The sequence below is a fragment of the Oxyura jamaicensis genome, chromosome Z, assembly GCF_011077185.1.
Source record: "Oxyura jamaicensis isolate SHBP4307 breed ruddy duck chromosome Z, BPBGC_Ojam_1.0, whole genome shotgun sequence".
Lineage (NCBI taxonomy): Eukaryota > Metazoa > Chordata > Aves > Anseriformes > Anatidae > Oxyura > Oxyura jamaicensis.
This window is the reverse complement of record NC_048926.1, coordinates 54,171,967-54,199,594: the sequence shown is the minus strand read 5'-3', so window position 1 is coordinate 54,199,594 and position 27,628 is coordinate 54,171,967. Positions and strand designations below refer to the sequence as shown.

General features: G+C 43.1%; 1 protein-coding gene across 1 annotated transcript in view; it reads right to left on the bottom strand.

Moving 5' to 3' along the window:
• LOC118156143 (metalloprotease TIKI1-like) overlaps window positions 1-27,628 on the bottom strand; it is a 150,272-nt gene that overhangs the window by 27,379 nt on the left and 95,265 nt on the right. The gene's annotated exons all lie outside the window — the stretch shown is intronic.

Here is a 27,628-nt window from a genome sequence, read left to right as displayed (position 1 = left end):
AGTAAGCTGAGGAATGTCTGCTGAGGTCTTCAAACACATTTCAGAATTACTCTTAGGAGGGCCTATTTTCCAAGCTCTGTTTCCAAGATGGCACTGTGCAGGTTGACAAGGTCTCTGTGGAGTTAACTCCTGGACACAAACAAAAGCATCCTGAAACTAGAGGTATTTGTCAATAACATGAAACTCACACAAGTCTTCACGTACTCAGGTTGTGTGAACCAAGTCTTGGGTTTCCAGGACAGGACAGGTGTAGGAACAAACAGGCACGATTTGCCCTTCCCCAGCACAACAATCCAGCAAAGTGCACAGAGCTTGAAATCATGCTGTCCCCACTACAATGCCCACCTGGATCCAAACCACTGTGGATGTAACTGAATATGAAGACACAAAATTTATCTTTAGTTCTGGAAGAACTCATGAATAGCAACACTCACTCCCATCTCGTGTGTTTAAAAGGGGCAAGAAGTCACAGACTGCACCTGATTAAAAGAATATCTGCAGGTGAACACTTGAAACTTATATCAAACTAACCACTCAGGAAAGTTACATCAGACTGACCGAGGAGATCTAACAAAGGATGTTTGCTTTATTTTGAAGTAAATTAAACAAAAACAAATTGAAACCACTTTATTTCTGCACAAAAGTTTGCATGGAGGCTGGGGTTTATTGCATTCTGAAGCCATTGTTTTCCATTTGTTTGGCTTCACTTCCCACACAGAGAAGCTCTAATGGATGTTAATGACCAGATGAGATTCACTGAGACAGAAGCCAAATCCGTGCTGAAAATGTGAGGTTTTTACAGCCAGGACTGCTAGGTTATGCCAGGAAAGGCTCATATGTACAACCAGTGCAGCCAAAAATAATTCCATGGGTATGGCTTATTTTGTAGGTTATTTTGACTACCATAGCAGCATCCACTGGGATAATGTACCACTAAAACAATATGGTCCTTTCTAAACTCTGCAGCCTTTGAAACAGTGACCAGATTGACCCTGCCCACGGAGCAGCAGTAAGATCTGCAAGGGGTTCCTGAGCTGGTCAGGTAGCTCTGCCTCGATGCAGAGTACGCAAAGCACAGTCTTTGCAATTTTACAGTTTAATTTTTATCCAAACACAAACCAGCAGAGGGTAGCCATATTCTGTGGAGAAAACACCAGCCTGCTGGATGAGACATGAAAACAAAGCAAACCTTCCTGTGCTCCCACAGCCTGCACTCCTGCTGTCGCTTTATCTGGGCTGGCTCTCCGTCTGCAGGTTACTCTCTGCTCCACACACACCTTTTCCCCCCACCCCTGCAGCATGTTTCAGGGGAAACAGATTCAGTCTCTCCCACAGACAGGCTCACCCACCTGGTCTGGACTGTAGCAACAGGGCTGACCCATACAGACATCTTCCTTTCCTCATGCCCACATAACAGCAGTAAAAAACTAGCACACAGTTAACTGTGAATGGCTAAATAAACCTGCCTTAAGGGCACAGTCTAAAACTGAAATGACTACCTGCAGTTATGAAGAGATACCGCACATGTTTACACAGGAATAGCAACAACCCAATCCTTACGTATTTCCAGACATACTGCTAGCATGACACAAAGCCATCGTGGCAAGGCAGCTTTGGCAGCTCTCTGGACCACGGTAAGGGTGTCTCTTTCTGGTGTGCAGATGCAAGAGTTGGTACTGAACACACAGAGAAATCTCAAGATGTTGGCAGCTGAAGGATGTGTCTGCCCAGCTGGGGAAGCATGAAAGACTTTTCATAATGCGGTGGTTCATGTTTCACATCAAAGAACAAAATGTCCAAGCTCACTACCTGAGATTTGTACACACTGTCCTGATCACTATTGCCTCTGGATGTAGCAGGTTGCCCTGGACTTCTCAGCTCTGTCATCTGACTTGCGTGGTGCTGTGTGGGCTGTTTTTCCTTGGCATGGAGGAGTACAGAGGGCTGTTCCCTGCCAGGTCAGGCTTCCCCGTGAACAATATATTTCCCCATTTGGCTCTTGTCCTTCATCCTATCACTGTGTGTAGCACCTGAGAGTGACACACACAAGAACCACCTGAAGCCCACCTGGGGAGGTGACTTTCACCCTGGAGGTATGTGAGGCACTGGGGTTGTCTCAGATCCCTTGCTGACAGCAGCAGCAGCAGCAGCCAAAGTCCCTTAGCACCATTCTCAACCACATTTCAAGCACTGGGAGCTGGAAAAGTCAAGGAATGACAAATGGGCAGGAATCAAAGCAGCATCAATTGCCTTCCAAGTCTTCCCCAATGAGTTATAGTAACTCATGTCTGCAGGCTGGAAGGTAGGAGATGCTGTTGCCAAAATACTCTCCATCAGCTGGTCTGAATTGGATGGTGGCATCTGCTGGAGGGGGACCATGGCACACCCACTGAACAACTACACAAGATTACAGCTTGGCATCAGCGTGTGTAGAGCCTGTTAAGGAATGTGATAGCTTCTCCTTATTTCTGTATCGCTTGTACCTTCCTGGGAGAAGGGTAAATCCTGGGTAGAAAGAAAAGGGACGTGTGGGGGTAAAGAGGGAGGAGCTGTTAGCAGCACCAGGTGTTGGTTAAGGCTGTGCCCCGGTGTGAAGGTTATCTTTGGTAAACAGTAATGGATAAACGCTGTCAGGATCTCAAAAGAAAGAAGATCCCTGAACCTTCTGTTCTTAAATGTTTTAATTTGCTGAGGTGCGTATCGCTCAAATGTCGATAACTCTTATCTGTCATTATTTCTAAAAGAAAACATTAGACTAGGTACAAAGTGGTACTTAAGGAAGACCGCAGTCATCAAACTTTGGGGATTTGATCCCAGTCTTGTTTACCAGATGTGAAAAGCTGGAAGAGAGTTGACAGAGCATGAGATGGAGAATCAGCAATCAGATCAGCAGCGGATCTGCAACTGCTGTATTTGCTTGGCATAAATAGCACTTGCCTTCCCAGATCCTCTCTTAGTCCTGAAGTGCTTTCATTTCTAATCAGTCCAAGAAGTTAAGAAGAGAACAGAAAAAGAAGGAAAGGTTGAAGAAAAGTTTTCAGTTTTGCCCAGAAATCAAACCCAAGAACTTGTACTGATCTGAATTGCTCAAACAAACGTTACACAAACTATGTGTCTACCTTCTGGGTGTCTTTTGCATTACATTGTGCTGTATTAATTCCAAAATCTTTCCTGTTTCGGAATCCACAGAAATCACTCTACATTTGTCCTCCCTGCAAGACTACTCTTCCTTACTTCACACCTCCCCCGCCCCAGCAACTCTACCCTACCCTGCTCCATTAAGTGTATTCATACTAGCATCAAAGCATCTCCTGAAAAGATGTATTTGGAGAACAAAAGTAACAAGTTTATTATAAAGGGATTTTTTTTCCTCCCACCTCCCATTTCCACTGTGATCTCTCTGTCTTCCCCCGGCCCTTTCCCTTTTTGTACTGTGGAAAAAATCGATTAAGCTCTCTGGTATACATATTGCTGCAAGCCTCATTCTCCTCCTGGAGATTTCTTCAGCTGTCAGGAGACACTTGTCCCCTTTGCTAGCATTGTTGGAGTGGCCTGCTAGGCTAAGGGGGTGGAGAAAAGGGGGTTAGAGCCCAGCAGATGCCTTTTTTGTCAAAGACAAAAGACCCCCTGCCATCCTCTCCACTTTTCAGCACTTTCATCCACACTGGATCAAAGTGCTGTTCTGCATATGAAAGGAACTTGGCATTATGCGCCTCAAATTAGCCTATCGCCATCCCGCTAGCCTCCAAGTCTTGCCAACAAAAGCACTCACATCTGTTCCATCATTTGCCTCATCCTCTGTTTTTTTTTTTTTTTTTTCTTTCCCCTCTCTCCTCTCAGTTTTTGAGGGCCATTCAGCCCCTTGAATTATAGTCTGGGGGAGCATCTTCCTTGCCCTGCGATCACTCAGCCAGACAATTTGCTTTTAATTGTCTTAAGGAATCACAGCCTGCTTTTGGGCCCTTCCCAGAGACTAACGGCACCCATTATAGCTTCCATTCAGCCTCTTCAGCTAGCTCTTTCCTTCTTCCTCCTCCTTCTCAAAAATGCGTTTCTATCCTTGCTCTTCACCTGGAGGAGACCATTGCTTCTCTGGGCCAATGAACCCTACTGCCCCAAATCAAAGCGAGCCTCAAATCAAAGGCATCATGGCTATGAAAGTCAATAATCCTCCTTTGTCATGGTAATGGTCCAGCAGGCTGAGTGCTGAGAAGAAAGTGGGATTCCTTGCTCCACTGTGACACAGCTCCTTAGATGTCTGGTGCCCATGCCTCAGCTGCCTTTGAGGCAGAAAGATGGGACTGGCCTCAGACTCTGAGAACATGAACCCACCTGTTGTGAGGAACCCTGCAAACACCAGCCTGCACACACAGGCAGAAGTCCAATTTTGGCAAGGGTTGAGAATACCAATGGGAGATTTAATCCACTGTCTGCAACCTTCAGAGGCACCTAAGTCACTTTCAGGGCTACTGCACCAGACGAGATGCTCCCAGTCACCCCCGCAACAAGCTTTTGCAAAGAAGAGATAAAAATACGTATCTTCCAAAATCAGGACCATTTTTTGTGAGAAAAAAATGGATTCAGATGTCTAGAAAAGATAAGTGATCCCAGAGGACAAGAGATGAGCAGTTCAAGTCACGAAAACACAAGGACACAGAAACTACTCCAGAGGTTACCTACGAGCTTCAAGGTTCCCATGGTCTTGTTTTTATGTATGCAGTTTGTTCTCAGAAGACAGTACAAGTTCTGGGAGCACCTCTTCCCTAGCATCATCATCCAAAGCACTTAGATGATGCCTTTTTTTGCCTCAAGTCAGAAAATGTAGATGGTGGTAGAGATAACGGCATCAAAGATTTTGGTCTTTGATCTGCTGACAACAAATTCACCCTGGCAACTCCAGGTGCCATAATGTTGCTCTACCTCTTTCCAGAACTGCACAAAAAGAAGCTCTGAACACTTTTGATTGTTAATCTGAGTATTTAAATCTCTGATAACAGTATTTTTGACTGTTATGTCTGAGATTTATGGCAATACAGAAACCAACCATTCTCCAACTAGGAGCTCGAAAATCAAGGGACTTCCAAAAATTTATCAGGCACTGCTGAAGCAGTGAATGAATTTATCCTCTTCCTCCTGATGCAGGAAAATGGTAGATGAAGTTGAATCATGGGAATTCTGTTTGCAGTGCTGCTGGAAAAAATGCAACTCTGGACTGTAACAAATTGCATTAATATACCTTTTGTCTGAGCAATTTACATGGATTTAGAGGCTTTTATGTTTCCACTGACAGTGGGAGAAATAAACGCCCCGTTATGTGCTGAATGTGGAATGAGAGCAGCAGTGGAATAGATCATTGCCATTTCGCAGGTCATCTTGCAGTTCACATGGACACTTCCATGACCTTGCTGGGACTTGCTTCTTTCTTTCTGTAGAGCTAAAAATGTGTCTGTGAGCCCAGAGAGTCTGGCTGCTCATCCAGGTGCTCATTAGGGTTCCTCCTCGTGCTGCAGCAGTGCCCCAGGCTTTCTTGAAGTTCATCCAGTTCATCCCAGAAAATCTTCACTTTGTGCTAGAAATGACCTGATGGTGCATGTTTGCATGTTTCTAGAGAAGCATTAAACTTTTCTTATTATTATTATCACTGTCTTTGTAAAGGATTTTGTAAACATTAGCAAAGATTGTTTTTAAAACCTTCACAAACCAAACCTTCATCAAACACATTTTTAGCACATCCATTGGAACTAGGGACCATGCCTTCATATAATTTTTCACAGTTCTACAGTCCTGTGCCACAGTTCAAAGCAAAAAAGTGGATTTTCCATATTTTACACTTAAAATTCCTGCCTGTCTCCTGTCCAGCATTTCTCCAGTTAGCAATGCTTAGCCTGTTTTGGGTTAGTATTGCCATGTATCTCCTAAACTCAGGTTAACATCAGTCTTGGAAACCATTAAAAAAATGAAGATAACTTGCTTGCAATTCTGATTTTTCACAGGGTACCTTCACTTTCCAATTCACAGGATACTAGTCACCAGTACAATAATAGAAAGTGTCTCTTTCTTTCACATAATTGAAAATTTTACAGGACACTAACACAGCCATCTCAACATTGTGTTAAAGAATAACAGAATTGCAAAGTGAAGAATCTGAAACTAAGGTTTCTTGGTCTGAGAGTGGCTACAAGTTAAAATTTGACATCTGCAACTATTGTTATTATTTTAAATGATCCTTCTGCTAAAATAGGTGTTGCTTTAGTCCAATTCTTCTTTCTTTTCCCCTGATACTCTTAAATGTAGTGGAAGCCAAACTAAAATACTGAAGCTAACAAAACAAACTTCAGTGCATGGTAATCAATGTGCTGTCTTCTTTCCAGTTTACATTTTTTATTTTTTATTTTTGTCCTGATCTAAATTATGAGACAGAATATCCTACCCTAGGCAAGGCAAATCTCACAAAGCAAACAGTCGAAACAGCAAATGCTAAGATGATGTTGAATTTGAGACTACAGGTTCTTCTTATAGGGAAAAAAAAAAAATCATTATTATAGTGTAACTAAACTCAACAAAATCCTGGCAGACCTAGGATATTTGCACATGAGGATACACAGGCCTTCACAAAGGTAAGCTACAGGTCAGGCACTGACTCTACTTTCATTTCTGCAGAGTCTAATCCATAACTGGCTTCTGTTGGTGCTACAGTGCTAACCATCACAGAAACAACATTACTTTTAAACAAGTTTACAGGAAAGTTCCCTTAGAAAGGAAAAAAAATGGATTTCCAAACTGCAGCCGTTACTGTGGCTACACCTCTAAGTAGTGAGTCAGTAGCATTGCTAAACCTAACCTATCCGATTAGCTTTAAGGGCAGCTTTTATTGTACTTCTTATCATCCTAAAACACAATTAATGTGATTTAATAAACGTGATGATTGAGATTTGGGCTCTAGTTTTCTTCACTCTATCACAGATGTTTTTTGGAGTGCTGCTAAATGAAAGAATATCGTACAGGTCCCCTTCTGAGTGGATTATTTTATCACTTTTTCTGTCTAGCACAGGTTTAGGTCTAAACTTGAGAACCATCTGAAAGCTTTCTAGAACAGCTGAATGTCTCAGAAATGCAGCATACTGAAATTTTAAACAACTATCACCATTTCTGTATGCCTTTTCTAGTGGTAAAAATGGAATAATCCAGAAAATAAACTTTACATTGGGTTGAGTTCTTCTCCCTGTTTCTGTAAAACAGATGTATGTTCCTTGCATAATTTATGTACACATGAGCAAATCAAGACCATAAAGCTAATAGAGTAAACAACCTACCCTTACAATGTGAGGAACAAGCCTAGACAGTTATCATATGCCTTCCAGTAACCACGCAACAAGATACTTTGGATATTCTTGAAGTTCTGCCAGCTGGGAAAAGCATGTTCCATATAAAACACTCAGCATTGATAAAATATTTTTCCACTCAACAGAACAATTACGTCTGGGGACGCTGGGTGCTGTTCCAAACAGAGTTAGGACTTTGGATCAGTGTTTATGGCAAAAGCAACTCAGAGCATCTCTAAGAGAAGCTTCTGGTTTCCAAATGGAGCACAACAGAGCAAGGCGACCTTTTCAAGGTGCATAGGTGAAATAGACAGTTTATATTAGTGGTAGACTTGCCAAGAAAAAACACAAACAAGAACCGCTGAAATGGTCCCTAGCTGTTTTCAGGCAGATCAGAAACTGAAAGATCTCAGTGCAGAAGCTTTCTAGGAGGAACTGCTAACAAAAATTCTACACAGTGAAATACAGGCCTAAAACTATGCTCTTCATAATAATTGTGCACTCAGTCCCATGGTAGTATTAGTGTATTCCAAGGTAGATTTGGAATTTAAAAGCCACCAGCTGTGCTGTGCTGCCTCCTTGAGCGGATCTTCTTGGAGTGAGGCAGCTGACTCCACTGCCAGGCAGCCAGCACTTATACCTCGTTGGCTGTCCACATCAGCACGTGAGCAGTAGTCCCACTTTAGTCAACACACCAAGCTCACACCATGGAAAAAATCTGAAATGTTCTGATTTTCAGACCCATGAAAACTCACCTGCTGTCAGTGCAATCAGGGAACAGCTGGGCATTCGGCACTTCTGAAAGACACTGCTTGTTGTTAAAATAAAAATAAAAATAGAAATTTTAAGAGTATCTGCTTTAGCATTTTTTCTCATCTTACAGCTTTATTCTTGAAAGGGATTACTATATGCCAGCAGCTGTGGTGTGGTTGACACACTGGAGGGAAGGGATGCCATCCAGAGGGATCCTGACAGGCTTGAGAGATGAGCCCATGAGAACCTCATGAAGTTCAGCAAGGCCATGTGCAAGGTCCTGCATCTGAGCTGAGGCAATCCCAAGCACAAATACAGGCTGTGTGGAGAACAGGTTGAGAGCAGCTCTGAGCAGAAGAACGTGGCAGCATTAAGTGATGAGAACTCATCATGAGCCAGCAATGTATGCTTGAAGCCCAGAAAGGCAGCCATATCTTTGGCAGCATCAACAGAAGCATGACTAGCAGGACAAGGAAGGTGATTCTCCTCCTCTACTCTGCTCTCATGAGACCCCACCTGAAGCACTGCATTCCAGTCTGGGGCCCCCAGCACAAGAAAGGCATGGATGTGTTAGAACAAGTCCAGAGAAGGGCTCTGAGGATGATCAAAGTGCTGGAGCACCTCTCCTGCAAAGAAAGGCTGAAGCAGTTGGGGTTGTTCAGCCTGGAGAAGAGAAGGCTCTGGCCTTCCAGTGCCTAAGGGAAGTCTAATAGAAAGCTGGGGAGGGACTCCTCAGAAAGTGTAGTGATAGGACAAGGAGTATTGACTTTAAGAATCAATTACGAGGGTAGATTTAGATTAGACATTAGGAGATTAGATTAGACATTTACTCTGAGGGTGGTGAGGCACTGGTACAGGTTGCTCAGAGAAGCTGTGGATTCCCCATCCCTGGAAGCATTCAACACCAGGTTGGATGGGGATTTGGGCAACCTGGTCTGGTGGAAGTGTCCCTGCTCATGACAGAGGGGTTGGAATTAGATGATCTTTAAGGTCTCTTCCTACTGAATCCATTCTATGATTCTACGATTCTAAGAACAAGGTTGCCTATATCAGTTTTAAGAGACCATTTAATTTCAACTGATTTGCAAGAAACCTCAGAGATAGGTAAGCTATTGCTCTTCAAGTATGGAAGATTTTTAACTTGTGGACTTCTGTGCCAGCTTCAGTGCATCCAAAGCCAGAAGAAACAATACTTATTTCCCCTGTTAGCCCTGTTAGAAGATTTATCTGCTGTAGAACAGAACTTTACTATTTCCCTTCCTCCACTAAATATTTCTCTTACAGGTGTATTATATTACTAAAAAGTAACTGCAGTCCACTAACTTATGATGTTACCAACACTGTCACTTGGAATGGACTGGAACAAAAAGCATCACAGACAAATCTGGAGATTTTGTCAAGCATGAAAACCATGGAGTATCTGTGAACTCATCATATCCTTCAAAATAACTGAACAAAGATTTCTTACTCAGATCAGTGAAAAGGGTAGACAGCAATCTCTTCAATGAGCTAGCCCAGTCTTCTTTCACCCTTTTAAGGCCTAGACAGTCAAATCATTTTGCTAACAGCTAGGGCAGTTCGCCTTCCCTTCAGCAGTTCCAGCACATGGTCAAACACACTCACTGTCAGGGTTAAGCGTCCTGGATAAACATTTGCTTAAGGATCCCTGAGAAAAGGAGAGGTACCTGCCAAGAGCCCATCATTTTCACACAGACGTCAAGGTGACAGAAGTCTGTTAATATTAAAATGAACCATAAGAAGGAGGATGGCTTTAGGGTGTGATGAAACATGAAGGAAACATGAAGGAAAAAGCATGAACAAAGAGCAGCCAGATTTATCTCATGGGCATGTTGTACTTTGGCTTTGGAGGAGAAGACTTTAATAGTCATCCTGGACTAGGAAGGGCAATGTTTTCACTGAAGCTACATGTAAAAGCTACAGTGCAACCAAGAGTAAATCAACGATTGTTCCATGCATAGAAAAATGCAAAAATACATTAGCTTAAGATTTCTAACTTTCAATACCAAAGCAAAAATTTCCAATGCACTGAGAATACAAAGCTCAGAGGACATATTCCTACCATAAAGCTCCTAGAGGGTATTTTGTTTGTTTGTTGAATATTCATATGAAAGGATTAAAATGATACTCTAAGCTAACATACAGGGAAAATAAAGTTGGCATTGAGAAACTTGTGTCAAAATCCAACAAATGGAAGAAAAAATATCTTATAATTCATGAACTAGAAATTACTCACTTTATCAATGTGGAAAAAAATGCAGTCCTGTTGGTATTTCTGATTCGCATCACCTTCAGCCTTTCTAACTAGAAACAATTCTTGAAATGAAGTTGTCTCCTTAGAATTGGACTTCTCTTATTTTGCATCTGATATTTGATGTATGATTCTCAGGTAGTGAGATAAGCAACACTCTTTTACCAAAGTCATTAATAATGACATGACATTAATGGGGACTCCACCGGAATAGCTCAATGGCAGATCAACCCAGCTTTTCTCAGAGGCAAAAGACACCAGTAGCCTACAATACACAATGCTCAGTTATGTTGGCGTGTTTTGCTGCTGCACTTTATCAGGACTGTATTTCCAAATTGGTGCTCACTCCCCCTTCAAAGCATCCTTAGCCCCACACCTCCACATCCTTTCCAATAGTTACGGTTTTCCCAGGAGCAGGACAAGGAACTCAATGAAGACAGAGAGATGTCAATATTTGCTCTTCCCTAATTCTTCCAGGTTCAGCAGCATTTCAGCTTGGAAGAAAAGTCCACAAGAGCCCTGTTGGTGTAAGAGTCCTCATGGACATTGTCCTATGGACACTCATTCAAAAACATGCAGACAACATCAGGCACAATTTGCTCTCAGTGAGGCCAGATTTTGTACTCAGCAACATTCATGATTAAATATAACTAAATACAAACCTAGCAGGACAACAGAGACTCTGTTCAAAGCATGTTGTACTTACTAATTCAGTAAATATGTTTTAGTGTTGAAAACTAAATCCATATCAAACAAACATTTTGTTAGTGGACCTTACACAGAAGAACACCTCTTTGTCAGATATTTTAAAAAAAAAAAAAAAAAAAAAAAAAAAAGGACTGAAATCATCATCCCTTTGAACAGCATTTCAAAGTCTGCATGCATCCAAAAAGCCTGCAATGGGGTCGAACTTCCAGGACCCACTGAACAATTTGGAATCAATGCAAGAAATAAATTTAAGATTCCCAAGAAGTTTCAGAAGCCCTTGGAAGTTTTGCACATCAACCACATTGGGACCTATGTGAGCCCAGTGAATATCTGTGAACTACTGTGGGTACACAGATGAAGTATGGGCAAAATGCTGCTAAAAGCAAAGTAAGTGAACCTGGGTTTCACTTTTCATCTACCCAGAAATAGCCAGCAAATTATTCATCAGCCCCTCACTTTTCCCTGCTAACACATTACCAATATATGTGAAGGAATCTAACTAGTTTCACAGTTAGCTCCATAATTTAAAATCATGCAGCATACTCAAGTGACTAATCCTTCCTCTCAGCTTTTAAGAACTGGTTTTGTTTGGATATAGTTGTTACAAAAACAATTTGTCATACCTTGATAAGGTCTGCAGAGCACAAGGATGAACGGTTCTGTTGCAAATTTAGATATAATGCATGTTTATTCATCCTCTGTAACAAATGCTATAAAGTGTCTCTAAAACAGACTGTTTCAGAATCTACTCCTTAATATAAATATCTTTGCTAAAAGAAACTTGAAAAGAGGAAAAATGAATCCATGTTTTCATTAGAAGTGAAATTGATCAAAATGAAGACAAAAAAAAAAAAAAAAAAAAAAAAGTTGAACTATGCTATATCTGAATAAGACAAACTTAGGTTCTTACTCTTGATTTTCTAAGTGCCCAGAATATCAGACTTGTTTATCAGTTCTGTTGCTAGATGTAACCTTCCAGAAAGTATATTCTCTTTGAACTGTGCTATACACAAAAAAGAAGGCATCCACAGATTGGTACTAAACAAGCCCTCTGGATTTTAATGCAAATTCCTGACAAAAGAAGTTTCAAACTGGAAAATACGTCAGTACTCTGCGACTGAATCTGCCACCACTGCTCAAAACATCAGTCCTAACCAGCCACAATCTTCCAGCTGAGCAGTGCTGCAAATTACGTATAACACTCCTGCTGGTGTCTCGCTTCATTTCTTGTACTCTCCCTCCTGCACTCAGAAGTAGGATTTCACAGTATACCAGCACATTGACCTGGTTCTGACATGTTGTCTGAAGCCCATCATCCTACAGTGAGTGTATCCTACAGAGCTCTACATAAATCCCCTTTCCTTACCACTTCAAGCCCCCTTTTCCAGACTTGGTCTCTCCCCTTTGCTGGTTTATGTGTGACCTGCTGGCATGACTGCCCAAATAAGCCCCAGTTACTGAACTTGCCATTGATGGGCTGAAGACCTGACCAGCTCAGCCAGCACTCACTCAATTCAACACTCCCCATTTTTGCTGCTCCAAAGGTGAGAAGAGTAGGGTTCATTCCTGACTGTCATGTTCTCAGTAGTTGATTTCATATGCTAACTGCTGTCACATTTGCTTCTTATAATCAAGCTTTTCATACCTTCCAGACTCAATGGTAATAGGTGTCCGTGTTTCACTATCAATTTCAAATGAGTTGCAATGGTGACGTGTCAGATTCTTTCAGCATGACAGTAGTGATGCTTTGCCAGATGACGAGAAGCGTTGAGGAAGGAAGCACTTCCACCCCGACCTTACATGGTGAGAGTGAGATCCAAGGGAGACAACTGACTCCCTTGGTATGTCCTCTCTCTGGTCGGCACCAGTGCTTAGCACTGAACTCAGAACCCCGATCCCTTGCAGCTTTTACTGCAACCCCTTGTACAGTTCCTTCCAGGAGGAGGAAATTGTTGGAGACCTTTCAGATGTAAGAGGCAGCACTGCTATCAGACAAGCGTCCAGCTTGTCTAATGTGCATGCCAGGGAACTGTGAGTTTACAAATGTAAAAATAGCAGCACTGTTGGTTCAGAGGTGCGAATCTGAGTCACCAAGCCCACAGCTAGTATGTCCGATTGTTTATAGGCTTCCAAACATTTGAAACCAAGTAAAAACAAAACCTGAAGGCTGCACACCCTGGCAAAGTATTCCCTCGTTCCTTGTCATCCACACTTTGGGACACTTGACCTCTCCCAGGTTCTCTAATTGCAAGAAAGACAATCAAATAAATGCAAACCCAAATCATGATAACTGCCTTCTGAGTCTATCTATATCCAGTCTCTGCTGGGGCTATATCACTCCTCTGCAGAGACTTTAAAAATATTATCAGCACATTTATTTTAGATTCAGGCAGGAAGAGACAGACAATTCTGTTTATGGCCCAGTTAATCCAGTCCCAAGTGTTCAGTGTACTGGGAGGCCATCAAAGTTTTGTCAGCACAATCTTTTATCTTGAATAACCCCATGTCACTCAAAAGCCACTGGGTCAACCCTACGGAGACACTGTGTCAAGGATGTATTGGTGCAGTTCGGTGTTTGTTCAACTTGTGGTCAGACAGACCAGTCATCCAAGGACATTCAACGATGGTCCATGAAGACTGCACATTTTAAAAGCCATCATCGAAAAACAGATCCAAGCAATCAAATAATTAACACTTTAAGGCCAGAATTATTTTCTTCTGCTCTGATGGAATTCTTGCAACAGCACTGTACAAGATGCCCAGCGTCTTGCGCCACCAGAAAGGGTTAATTCAAGTTCAATTTAAAATAGCTGAAAAATGTGCTGACATGGTTGACCTTTTGTTATTTTTGAAAATATTTTTAATTCAAATAGTCTGTTTAACAATTTCCTAGGGCATCTTTTTATCTTGTTAAAAGTTATTACTACACTTACCTACTCTAGTTTTCTTAAAACTTACCTGCTATTCATGGATTTTCAAATACGCTGGCTACCAGTCCATGATATTCTGTGCTAGTTCCTTTAAAAGCCTTTGCTGTGCATCATCAGGTTCTGTTGGTTTTGGAATATTTAGTTTAACCATTACCTGCTCACCTTCCCCCCATCAATAAGTTCTGCTGGTGAAACCTACATTTATTTCCTAATTGTCTTTAACTGCATTATTTTTTAACTAAAATATCTGTTTGCTTCAGCCTGTCCACCATCCTCAGATATTCCAAAACTGTTCTTTCGTGAACTTATCTTTTTACTTTTTTTCCTACCTCCACCATCTGTCTTTATTTTTTTTTCTCTTCCCCTGCTGCAAAATGGTGCAATGAGCATTTCTGCATCACAAAGGACTTCACACCAGTGCAGACCTGCTGGTGGAGGGTTCTCAAAAATCTGGTCACTGGAAGGTAAGTTTTAAAACAATTTTTGCTTCTGCCCACTCTGTTTTCTTATCACAGCCATTAGACCGCATAGCTTTATCTGCCCTTGAAGGAAATTCCGCATTTAACAAGTCAAGTAAAACGTACTGGACATAAATAAGCACAAATACGTACAATCAATTTCCTTCATGCGGTAGGAAACACAAAGCATCAGCTTCAGCAGTATCTGTTTTGGCGGGACCCAGAGAAGTCCTCTGAGACTTTTCCATGGTTACATGTGGCAGCTAGTCACCTGCAGACTCCTCTGAATGTGTGTGAGGGCAGGGGCTGAGCAGGAGAAGGAGAAGGGAAGTTCCGTGTGTGCTTCTGTAATGTTTTTTGGTAATTTGGTAAACTCCTGACTGCTGACACAAGGTAACACCTCCGCTTTTGTCATGAGGGCCTTCCTCCTCAGTCCCTTTCTCTTTAAAGCCCCTTGATGGAGAATTGGATGTCTTTCACTATGAGAACTATGAGAAAGTTGGTCCATGGGCTGCTGCTAGCTCTACCACTTCTAACTGCGCAGATCTGTTCTCTGCTCCTGCGAAACACCACGATCTCAAACACACTGATACAGCTCATTTAGAGTAGTTATCCCAAAACATTTGCTTCTCCTCTTTTCATAGAGTGACATGTATCAAAGTCTTTAGCCAGAGCTCATGAACCACCTTGTGCTATAGTCCCAGGCAGGTGTACCACAGGGTGGGGAGTCCGTGATCACACACGGCTTGTGAAAACTGATCACTGCATGATCTAGGATAGCTGAGTGCTTCAAAACATCGTAATCCTTCCTTAATTCACTTTATTCTTGATATGCTCTAACACCGTTTAATAAGTATTTCCTCCCCAGCAAAAGCTTATTGGATATAGTACGTAATGGAATTGAATGGATAATTATAATTCACTTGCAACATTTATGGCGAATTTGTGTCTGATGTCCATCACAACTCTTGAGCTTTCAAAGCAAAGAGGAAACTTTATCAAAGGACTTTCCGCGCTCACAAACAGTCAACATGTTTAAGCAAACTGATTCATAAGGTCTTCCCAGGACAAGGGCTCTCACTGCAAACCAAATGTACCTTTCTGTAATAGGCTAAGGAGCTCAAAATTAATTGTGCACTCTTGTCTCTCTATCTCAGTACAAGGTGATTTATTATGAAAAATACTTTTTTGTTTTCACTTGTTTTTAATTCCAAGGTCAAAAAGGCCCTCTAGATTGAGAAATATTTCACAGCAATTATGGTAAAATAATAGAATACTCTCAGGTCAAACAATAACCTAGGAAGAAAGAAAAAAAAAAAAGTACACAAATAAACTGATAAGTAATTGGGAAAGCATCCATACTATCAGACAGGATCTGGGGGTGGCAGGGCACCATAAAACGTACAAGTAAACAACATGATGCTTTTGCAAAAGGCAGTTTCCAAACGTGTCATATGCAAATATTGAGAAGCAATTATTTTGTCCTACCCAGCCCTGTCAAGACCTCTGCCAGAGTCCTGTGTCCAATTTTGGACACTGCTGAGGCACAAACAAAGTTAGAGATCAGACAAGACAAGCAAGACTATTCATTGGCCTGCAAACACAAGCTACAGGAAAGGATGAAGAAACTGGTTTAATCAGGTTAGAAAAGGGGAGCCTGAGGAAGGAGAGAAGCATAACCACAATTCACTCTACCTGCAACGGTGGTTACAATGGAAAATGCAGTGAGTTGTGATCCATAGCTGGCGGGTGGCAAGAAGGCAGTTCAGCTTGCAAGAGTGAGTGTTTTGAGTACTGGGGGAGGCTGAGATGGGAAGGGATGAAGTAGTGACAGATTCTCCAGGGTCACTGAAAGTCTCCATCTCTGTATTTAAGCTACCATTAGCCTCGTTTCCCAGGCACCCTTTGGGCGTACTTCTCCTGCCTTGGGACAAGAAGATGAATTTGATGGTCTCCGCATCTTCTGCACGTCTTTTCAGCTCTCACACCCAAATGCCCATGCACTACAAGTAACTGCTTCTTCAGTAAGATGCAAGTAACTGCAGACTGGAAAATGAATTGCTGTTAGGAAAGGCTGAGTGTACTCAGCAGAGACTGGGTGCAGGATGCACCTGGTCCTCCTGCCTCTGAGCTCCCAGACACACCTTGCAGCTCTCTGTGAGCTGCTCGAACAACTTTACAGAGAGCCACCAGGTTACTGCTCCTGGCTGTCTCCTACCTTTAGCTGCCAGAGCATCAGGAACGCCTTGATGTGGCCTGCTAACACTGCCTGCCGTACAGCTCTGTGTGGCGAGGCATGCATGATGTTATTTTTCAGCCTCTGACCATCTAACCTAAACCATCATCTACTTATCACCTGCCTCAGGCTGTATCCTTCAGGCTACCATTTCAGACAGTGAACTGATTAAAATACAGGTGCTACCTGTGTCCATGCAAGCAAGTTCTGTTTTTATTAATTGTATTAGAAGGCATGAGCAAAATCAAGGAAGGTGCCTCAAAATGCATTTTCTATTATAATAGGATCAAATTAATGGCTCAAATCATTCTCCATTTTGAATTGACACAACATTTGAGGATTTTCTCTTTTGTAAACATTTATTGCCTTACCTTCCCAGCTAGTCTGTAACATTCCCCATATTCTAGGCCTGCCTACTTCGCCCAGAATTTTCTTGTTTCAACCGATACCAGAACGTTTTATTTCTCTAGCACTTGAAAACTGAGCACCGAGACAAAGCCAACAGTCGTATTGATTGGTAGGCTGCTCCAATCTGTAGTCTTTTTTTGTACATTTGTGCCTCCTTATTTAAAAAGTTCCAGATGCTGCTCTAATGTGAAACTGAAAATGGCTAAAGAACACAGTATTATATGCACAATAATCGATTCAGAGCCATCTAGTGTGGGGGAAATAACTGTATGTGGAGAGGCAGTGTAGAAATTAATACAGTAATCTTCCCAGAGAACAGTTTCAGAGAAGAGAGTTTCTGGGAAACTATACCTTTCCTAATAAAACTGTTTAAACTTGACACACCCATAAGATCAGAAATGTTTCTGTTTGTTACATGGCAGGATAATTTCATCTGGGAGATTACCTACATAGTGGTGGTTAATACCTTTCCTGCATGGAGACATCTGATGATGAAAAAAACAAGCCCCATCACCTGAGCTGGATACCCACAGAAACTGCCTGCAAAGCATCTCAGTTAGGAGTTTTAATAACTGGCAACTACAGGCAGTTAAAAGGTCCTTCAAATTCTGATTTTATTAAATTATTTAAATAAATCAAACTAGTTTATTTATAAATCTGCCTCACATACCAAATGACACTGTTAAATAAGCTATTAATTTAGCCACAGAACAGAAACCATTCACGCATACCCACAGGGCTCTCAGGCCACTCAAATTTCTCTTATAGCAGAGACAGATCTCTGACACGTGTCTAGCAACCAGAAAGGGTTGATAAAAGTGTGAATTCAGCCAAGAGACTGCTTTGGTGTCCACCACGCACCACTACAGGCTGCCTGACTGCTTTACCTAAAGACAGCCGGGAAGCAGAACAAGAATACGTCACCACACACATGCCTGGGTATCAGTGTTTTCTTGTGGCATGGAGACTGGCATGGAGACTGGCTGAGGGATAAAATAGAAGCAGCAGTTTGTCTTCATTTTGCCATATTGCCACAACGCCAGCTCCCACATACAAGAAACCTGGTGGCTGGAGGCTTGACATTGTCAGCAGCAACCAGAAAGCTACTGGAGGAAAGGCTGCTGCTGGAGAGGACTGGCAGGAAGGACTGTGGAGCAGAGACAAAAGCCAAGTTTAATTCTTGGCCAAAGATAGGATTTGCAGCCGAGGTGTTGCAACATGCACAGTCTTACCATGCGTGCATGTTTCCCTTGATTGGAATGACATCAGCCCTGAATTGTAAAAGCTCACAGGATTACAGAATAGGAAAGCAGACATAAAAGGATTCTGTCCCATGGCATTCACACAGACCTCAAAGTCTCCAAGGAACTGCTTGCAACTTCCAAAAATCTGCAGATGTCTTTTTTCAGTGTAGAGGATACATCTTTTATCTCCTTCCACAGTACTGACTTCCAGAATAATCCTCTGGCAAGAACTTTCCATGCCGCCTTACACAAGCAGTGACTTGGAAGCCCAGAAGAAATGTGAATACACAGTTGGATCCTTTAGTGACAGCCAAGACAGCAAGCAAACAGGTGATGTGGGAAATGCCTAACAGGCAGAAGGAAATCAAACCTACTAGAGTCACAGAACTGACCCAGGAAGTCAGCACAAGGCACATTCTGCCAGTTTTCTCAAAGGTATAGCGAGTATTTTCAAATCCGGTTCTCCAAAGTCAACCTGAGCTCCAGTTTCTGTATGTAAGTACCCTACCATTGAAAAAAACCGTCACCCCTCTAGGCCAAATTTGACTCACCAGGAGTCAGTAGATCTGAAACAAAATTTAACTTTTACAAACAAATATAATGGTATAATAATTTAAAAAAGAAGTCATTCTGGACCTATCAAAGGGATTTTCAGCTAAGTCAAAGTACTTCTATGTCTCCCGTTCCCATAAAATCGAGATTAATTGCCATGGAAAAATAAACCCTTTCCTACCCACTTTTATTTGTAATATTCAAAGGTGTAACTCAGAAAATATAATTCCTTGGCTTTGGGCTATAAAAAATCCAGTACAGACAGAGAATAAGCATCAGCTACTGGAACTCTGCTGGCAAGGAATATGCTGATGGACCATTTAAGCTGCAGAACTCAAGGACATGGCTTGTCTTCCCCAAGAAGATACCCTTGGCTTTTACTCCCTCTTAGTATAATGCTGTAGCCCAATGGAAGTCTTGACCTATATATGCAAAAGGTCCAAATTTCCTTTGTTCTGTGCTATACCAATCCCATGCTTTCAAGAAGTCAAAGAAACACCCAAGATCACTTGGAGATGCTTGTTTGCACCTGCTTTTGTCTATCCTGCTCTCTCTTCTGTAACCACATTCCACAGAAAGGACACTCAGGAAAGCACGTGAAAGCAAGCCACAACCTTCACCTCTGCCTCAAGCCAAAAAGCATGGAGATGCCTTTCGTTTGCATCCTTGTAATATAGCAACACACCTGACAGCACAGCCAAACCAACAGGAAGCAGTTTCCTTTTCAACCCCAGAAATCTGAGCACATGCACTGCACTTTTCTAGCAGCTGGAAAAATCACTTGTGCACGGCTTCTGCAATGACACTGACAATGGGGCTGCCACAACACAGACAAAGTACCTGTGAAGAGATTCAGACATAACATCCTCATATGAACTGTGTCACTGAAAAGAACAAGAGCACTTTAAATAGCTCCTTCAAAACACGGTACTATGCAGACTGGTTTATCCCAGACAGCCTAATGAGCAAATATTTTCAGCTGCTGACCAGGGAGTTAGAAGCCTAAATCCTATTAAGACTAGAAGGACACGTTCTTCTAAATCCCTCAGCATTTTCCAAAATCTGCTTTAGACAACACATTTTGTTACCTGGCAAGGACCAAAACTAAGAGCCAAGGCTGTGTTCTGCTTTCACACTACAAGAAGCCTACAGGAAAACATTTAAGTACTTCAGAAGCACTTTCAAATCATTTTTCAGGTTACTTCTGCAATCTGATTTGCTAGGAGGTGTTCAGCATGTTGCCAAATGATCTTCTCTTCAGCTCTGCACTTGCAGTCACTGGGCACCATTCCCTGCAGACAGCACAAACCCAGTATAAGCATCCGTAGGCTTGAATTAAAACTTACTATGACCTAGCATCATTCGACTATGAAAGAGAATGCACTCAAGAAGATTAAATTCAGGACATATATATTAAAGCATCGTCCAGAAAACCACTTAACTTCTTTTGTATTCTGAAGGGTTATATCCTTGCATTGCTTTTCAGCACGACTATTGGTGACAAAACTGTGAAATGCTGTTCCAGTCTCCACAAAAATGTTTAGCTTACCATGATTAGAGTCCTGAAAATAGAGAAAATCTGAGATACCACCTAACTCCCTCCCGATAAAAGTATGCAGAGAGTCACTCTGACAACTCTGGTGCAGCATTATGCTCTAATATAGCAATGTTTTAGAAGATAATCTTCTCAAAAGTGACAATTTAATCCCTATTAGAGGAACAGAGATCTATAAAGGGGCAAAATACAGTGAATACATGCTACAGCTCCGTCTCTGCAATGTTCGGGGCCACTGTCAATCGTAATAAATTCTTTGCTAAAAATAAACCACCATAAATCAACAGAATCCAGCTTCACTAAATCATTTAAGGCGGAAACATCTTCTAAAATAGAAAACAGCACAAACAAGAGCAGCATCACCTGAGGTTAATAAACACATTAACCAAATAGTGGAGAGAGTAAGCAAAACAGCTCTGTTCTGGTACTTCCCTTTCTCCTACACAATTATTTGGTTGTTGCTTACAAAACAGATTTTGTATCCATCTACAAAAGTGCATCTGCAAGTACATCTTGATTCATGTTGTCTACTTTTCTCCAGTCCAAAGAGGCATTTCTAGATCTTGAAGTAAAACATTTGAAATCTCTTTTGCTCACATAGTTCCAGTGCATGCGAAAAATCCAGATTTACTGGAGGACTAACTCCATCTTTACTCAGAGCCTTGCAGTAACAACACCACTTCCACCTCTCTAAAAGATGACCATAATTATTTGTAATTGCTCAGGAAAATGGATTCTCAGGCTAGGAAAGGATCAACTTCTCAGGATTCCTTGCAAAAAATGAACCTAGAGTGTGACTAAAGCATGTGCACACACTGTACCCACTTCGACTAGCCAAGAGCAGAATGCTGCTACCACTCCTCTGCCTCCTGTGAACAGTTTTTGCTACTGCTATTTCCAACTACTGGATGGGTCTATTTATTGCAATATCTTCATAACAATTCTACTGAGTGTTGTTAATACTGATGTTTTACAGGCTGAGAAATCGCAGGAGAGCAATGGCAGGCTTGGGAATTAAAACCCCTAAACAAACTGTCCTAGAAAATGTCTCTTTCAAACCATCATCAAGACTACATTTGACAAGTTTTCTTCAAACTGAGAACTCCCTAAGTTTTTTGACAAAATTTTTGGTAGGAAGGATTTCACCTCAAATCCTTAGAGCAAACAATATGACCTCTACAGATCTGCTGCTGAGGAATTACATTGCTGCCACAGAGCTGGCCCCGGAAAACGGGTGGGTGAGGTGAAAACACCACACAGTGCTGCTGTCCTGGACAAGATATATTGAAGTCGGTGGTATCTCTATAGCGTCTGCTTTCCCTCCAGCCCATGAGACCTGTTTATAGCAGTTTGCCTTCAGCCACCACTAGCAAGTGAGGATCTCAATTTTCTTCTCCTGATTACCAAAGCCTGCCTCTCCTCTAGCTCTTTTCTTGCAAGCTCTGCTTGGCATACTAGTACATGTTCTTTGGGCTCAGCCTCCTTTTGTAATCATCTGGTGGCAATTCTCTGGTATGTGCCAGAACATGTTATCTGGGGGAGACAGAAAGAGAAACAGGCAAGTAAGAAAGGACCATGCAACCTCGTGTTCTGACACCCACAGTATGCATTTGGAGCATCTGATCCCTTCCCCCCCTCCTCACACAGCCCAACTCTGCAACAGTATAGTTGTTCCATGCTCTTCATTTTTCAAAGGAAGACGTGTTTGTGTAAGTAGGACACTTGCAAAATGTTCTTCACTGCAGTGGAGGGCTCAGGGCAGATCAAATTATATAGAGACCCTAAAGCAGGACACTTCAGCTTGCTGCTCCTCTGAACAGCCAGCTCATTATCTGATAGCATTTATTACGCTGCCTTTCATTCCTGTATGGGATCATATCTCATTCAACTCTCCCTCTCATGCAAACCAGGACAAGATGCTAGCCAGGCCCCAGCGGGATGTCCCAGCTGTGCTACTGGCTCTCCTGCTGCTGGGAGTTCAAAGCCTACCCTGCTGTCTGCTCTTGTGCAATCACATCAGCCCCAGCTGCCTAGTGAAACGCTACGCTGCTTGCCCGCAGCAGACTAAGTAAAAGCTAGAAAACAGTGACCTTAGAGGATCCTAAACCTGGAAGAAATTTAAGTACAGGCCAACACTTATTTAATTCAGCTGACTCAATTCACATGTTTTGAACATGCTTTGGTTTATCAGCCAACACTATTTATCAGTGGGTCCGGACAAACACCCATAACAATCGCACTAAAACGACGGCAGCTGAATGGAAATTCTTCTCCCAAACATGTATCAAACCAGACCCATTTCCTTGACTGTTTCTCACCTCTCGTGAAGCTTTCCACTTCCAGTTTGAAAGATTACCAGAAGCGACAGATGAAAGGCTTGGTCTGTTACACACGCAGCGCTCCTGTAGAAGATATGGAGACCTACTCTAACAGCACACCACTGATATGGCATTATCTGGCTCCTCCCCTCATTCCCTTCTTCCTTCCTTGCTCCCAGCTGTGTTTTTCCCGATGCTGTCTCAGTCCCTACATTTGGGAGCGACAAGCCAGCAAGGACTTCAAGGTCGTAAGCGATGGATTTCCCTGCATCCCAGCTGTGCTCCCCATGCATCCCTGCTGGGTCCACATGCTGTTCTCTGCCTACAGCCTCCTCTCAGCAGTTCTCCTCTGTCTAAGGAACCCACTACGTGTTTTGTACCTCCAAACTCAGAATGATTCCGATATGCGGCTCCAGAAAAGTTATCTGCTCATGCCTTGCTGAAGTTGGTTAGTTTCCTCTAATTCTATTACAAGGCCAAGTTCAGCAGAACAGCTATAATGCATTCACTAGCTCAACAGCAACAAAACTCTAGCTCAGAAGGTCCCTAAGTTCCTTTCAAGCAGAAAATAGGAGATAAAGCAATGAGAAGAAAATTTATGCACATTGTGTTTCTCAAGCTCATTCCCCAGGTACCCAGCGGGTGATATCCAGCTAGAACCACAGCTACTCATTTTTATAGCTAAGCAGTAAACACAAAGCTGTCATTAAGGAGCTGGGACAGTGAGAATGACCATGTTCACTGTATGTCCAAGAATTTCATGTTTCACCGCTCTCTCCATCTCACTGGAAAGAATGTAAGTGAATGAAATTACTCTGGTTGTACATTTTGCAGTTGAAAACACTCCCAGCCCAGGCAGAGGGAACTGATCTGCAGAGCGGAGCTGGATCCTTCTCTAACATAACTGATTTGGTGGAAAGCAAATGCAGCAGAGTCCACAGAGCAGCACACTGCGAATCAGGGGCAGCCTGACAGGTTGTTCCAAGCACAAAACAAGAGAGTGAAAAGGTGAGAAAGACTTTCACCAACTACACAATAAGAGGACTCTGCTGTCATAGGACACGCTGCTAAAAATTATTGACACAACACTAGGCAATCTTTGGCATGCTTCTCCAGACAGCTTGCTGTACAGCATTATAAGCGTGCACTCAAAATGCAAACCGCAATGGGCTGCCCTGGTATCTATTTCTGCGGTATGCCCCATCTCTGCCTCTCATCACTGCTGTACGGCTCCTCTGCAGCACGCTCCTCTCCTAAGGCACTCAGCCTGAAAAGCTCTGCCCAGCTACACATCAGCACAGGGAGCCCCTGGCCAGCTAAGCCACATGGTGTCCTCACTGTCACTCCAGGAGAAATTGTCAGGGTCTCTGCAGGGGCCCTCAAAAGACCAGAGATCTGAAACCATAAGGGATGGAGTGAGGGAGAACGCTCGCAGTGGTACCCTCTCCCTTTAATTCTGCAGCTAAGCACTGCTTTTGCTAGTTGCCACTGCATTCGCCAGATGATGTGCAGCACAACCACTAAGTGATTCACCTCTATCCCTACACCGTTTCCCCTTGGCCGAGAGTAGGCCAAGGCCAGCCATGTTGAAGAGTCCCAGAGTCAAATTCTGCTAAGTTTCACCTTTCTTGAAAATCAAACGAAAACAGTATGAGCACATATGCATGAAGTGTAAACATTTACAAGCAACAAGGCCCATGAAGTGTATGCCAGACACACAACTGGCATAGACTGGAGGGGTGGATGGGAAAGCAGTGGTGCCAAAGCTGGGAGCTGGTCTCTTGTGCTATTTTCCCTGCACACACACTCACTCAATGACTCTGCAACATGTTTGAGGCTTAGCAGCCTCCGTCCTTTAAGGCTTTGACTTCTCCACTCTGGTACTGCACAACCCATTTTCTCATTGCTCATGCTGTGCAGTTTTGAAGCCTAACCGAGCAATCCTTGTGCTGTTCAACTCATGTTGAGACAGAGCTGTTTACTAGAACAGTTGTGCTGCTCAGTAAAAAATAACTGAAATAAGATCAGCTAAGGCTGACAAACAGATTGGCTTCAGGCACTACCATCTAAGAGCTAAAGACTACCTGATTCTTATTCCTGTGAGTCTTGGCAATAATTTTCCCTGCACCTCAAATTAGAAATCATACCAGAGATACAGGACTAGTGCTGTTACCCAAATCAGCGTGAAGCAAATAGTTTCTGCCCCCATTAAAAGCAGATGCACCACAACTTTCAGAAAGAGGCTTTCCCAAACAGCTTTAACTATCAGCTCTGAGAGACCATCAATAAAACCACTGCTGGAACCTTCTGCGGCCAAGATAAGGATGTTGTTATCACCTAACTAATCTGCAATTACTTTCCTCTAGGGACTGAAGTGGATGGAGGAAAACATCTTGGCCAGGGCAAATGCAGTTGGAAACACTCTAAGTTATCTACAGGATGTTTAAAGCCCTGCATAATACAATACCTAAGGTAGAGACTCATACATTGGTGAGTCTCCAGGTTTCCATTACCTGACCTGTGACTGGACGCTGGATGATAAATTGGTTGGACTAGGAATCACTGGGAACAGAAAACAAACCAGGATTCAAGCAGGCTGGCAGCTCCGAAGCACACACTCACGCTCTGGCAGTGTAGAGGCAGGCATTCGCAAGCAGAGGTGCTGTGGTTGAGGAGGATCTTGTTCAAACAGGTGTGAGATCCCAGCTTCAAAGCAGATGTTCCGCCTAATTCAGCAAATCTGCACCTCTGCCTGGCATGGGTGACACAAGAAGGGAGGAAGGTGCTTTTTCCCAAAAGCCTCGAGACAAGCTCTGGACCAATACCAAGAACAGAAGTATTGCCTTGTCCTTTGGGACAAAAAATGTGAAATGGGCTATCTCTGGTTCATTCTAGAAGTCCTTAAGAAAGACAGGTGAGCACAGAAACCAGGAATCTCAGCTGGATAGGGAACGTCACAACACCAGAGCAACTGCCTTCTTCCCAACCTTGTAACAAGTTATGTTTGTGCTCCCTCCACCAGGTAGAAGGTAGAGGTGCCTGCACAGCTGCCACCACTGCAGACCCTGGAAAGCTCTTTGACTCTCTTCAGAACAGCATGGTCTATGTACAGACCTGCTGAGCCCAGGTCTCACCACTCATGCTCTGTCCTCTGTTTCCCATCTGGAGGGAACAGCATTCCTTTATGCATTATTCTCTTCAGCCTGGAGAAGAGGAGGCTCAGGGGCTTATCACACTCCACAGATACCTTAAAGGAGGCTGTAGTGACGTGGGGGTCAGTCTGTTCTCCCTCGTGCCTGGTGACAGGACAAGGGGGAATGGGCTAGAGTTGTGCCAGGGGAGGTTTAGGTTGGATATTAGGAAAAACTTCTTTACTGAAAGGGCTGTTAGGCATTGTAATGGGCTGCCCAGGGAAGTGGTTGAGTCACCATCCCTGGAGGTCTTTAAAAGACGTCTAGATGTAGAGCACAGTGATAGGGGTTAGTGGAGGACTTGTTAGTGTTAGGTCAGAGACTGGACTCGCTGATAACTGGAGGTCTCTTCCAACCTAGATGATTCTGCAATTCTGTGAGTGATCAGCAAGTGGACACCTGAGCCATACCCCATAGATGATGTCCTGGCATAGTCAGAGATGGCAGTGGCACCTAGACTTGGTTATCTCCTGGCAAGCAGGACCTACACACGGAGCATGCATGCTGTGGGCAGGAATGCAGCAGGAAGACTTGCTGTCCCCAGCTCTCCAGCCCTCTGCCAGTACTTCAGATGTGCCTGTGCCAAATGCTGGCAGACGAAATCCCTGACAGGTATCAGCTCTCACCTGGCGTGCAGTGCTCCAGCATGGAGCTGAAGCATCTTAGTGCCAGCAGAGGTGCTTTTGTGGAGCACTCCCCTAACATGTGATGTTTGCTTAATGCCTGACCTTGTTTTTACATATGAGCCCTGCTGGAGGCTAAAGTGCCTGCCTGGAGTTATTCCTTAGGCACACCACTGGTTTGCATTAGAGCTGTCTAATTGCCTTGGGAATAAATGTGTCTGCGTTTTCCGGGGAAAAAATAAAAAGAAAAAAGAAAAGGGAAAACAAATACTCTGGTGAATTGCAATATTGAACTGGAAAAAGAAGCCATGCAGGAACACAGTTAAAACTCAGTTCTAGCTCTGCCCCCTTGTGCTAACTCCAAAAAAGGGCATGAGCCCGGTATTAAGGGGAGCAAAAAGAAGAAGGAAAAAAAAAAAAAAAAAAAAAAAGAAGGAAAAAAAAAAAAGGAAAAGAAAATGCTGGCCCCGAAGGGAAACAGGAATATATTTCCCAATGCCTGTGGACTTCAGAGGAAGAGGGGAAAGCAACGACACAGCAGGAATACACATATACACATACTGCACTGCTACCAGGGTGCCCGGAGAGCCAGAGCCGACCAAGAATTTCTGAGAAGCAGAGCCCTGGAGGAGGAGAGCAGCAGCGCAAGGAAGAGAGAGCAGGGATAACACAGATCCCGGTCCCTTTCCCTCTCGCTGCACGCAGCACACATGCCTCAGGGACTGGCGCTGCGAAGTAGCATTTAGCTTCTGCATCAGCAGCAAAGCGCGCCCCGGACCGCATTATATTGAGATGGGAAGAGGGGGAGAGGAGGAGGGAGGAAACACGATTCAAGGGAAGGAGGAACTGTAGAGCATTTTTCATAAACCTAGGTCTGAGTCAGGATCTTGACCACACGAACTGGTGAAATTGTGAAGTTTTAGGGAAAGCTGATTGATCTGACAGAGCAGGAAAGAGGAGGGTCACTTTTCTGACAAGCTGAGAGTATTTGAGCCCGTCCAAATCTCAGGCATGGGTACTCATACGAAGACTAAGAAGTGAGAGTGGAAAACTCTTATTTC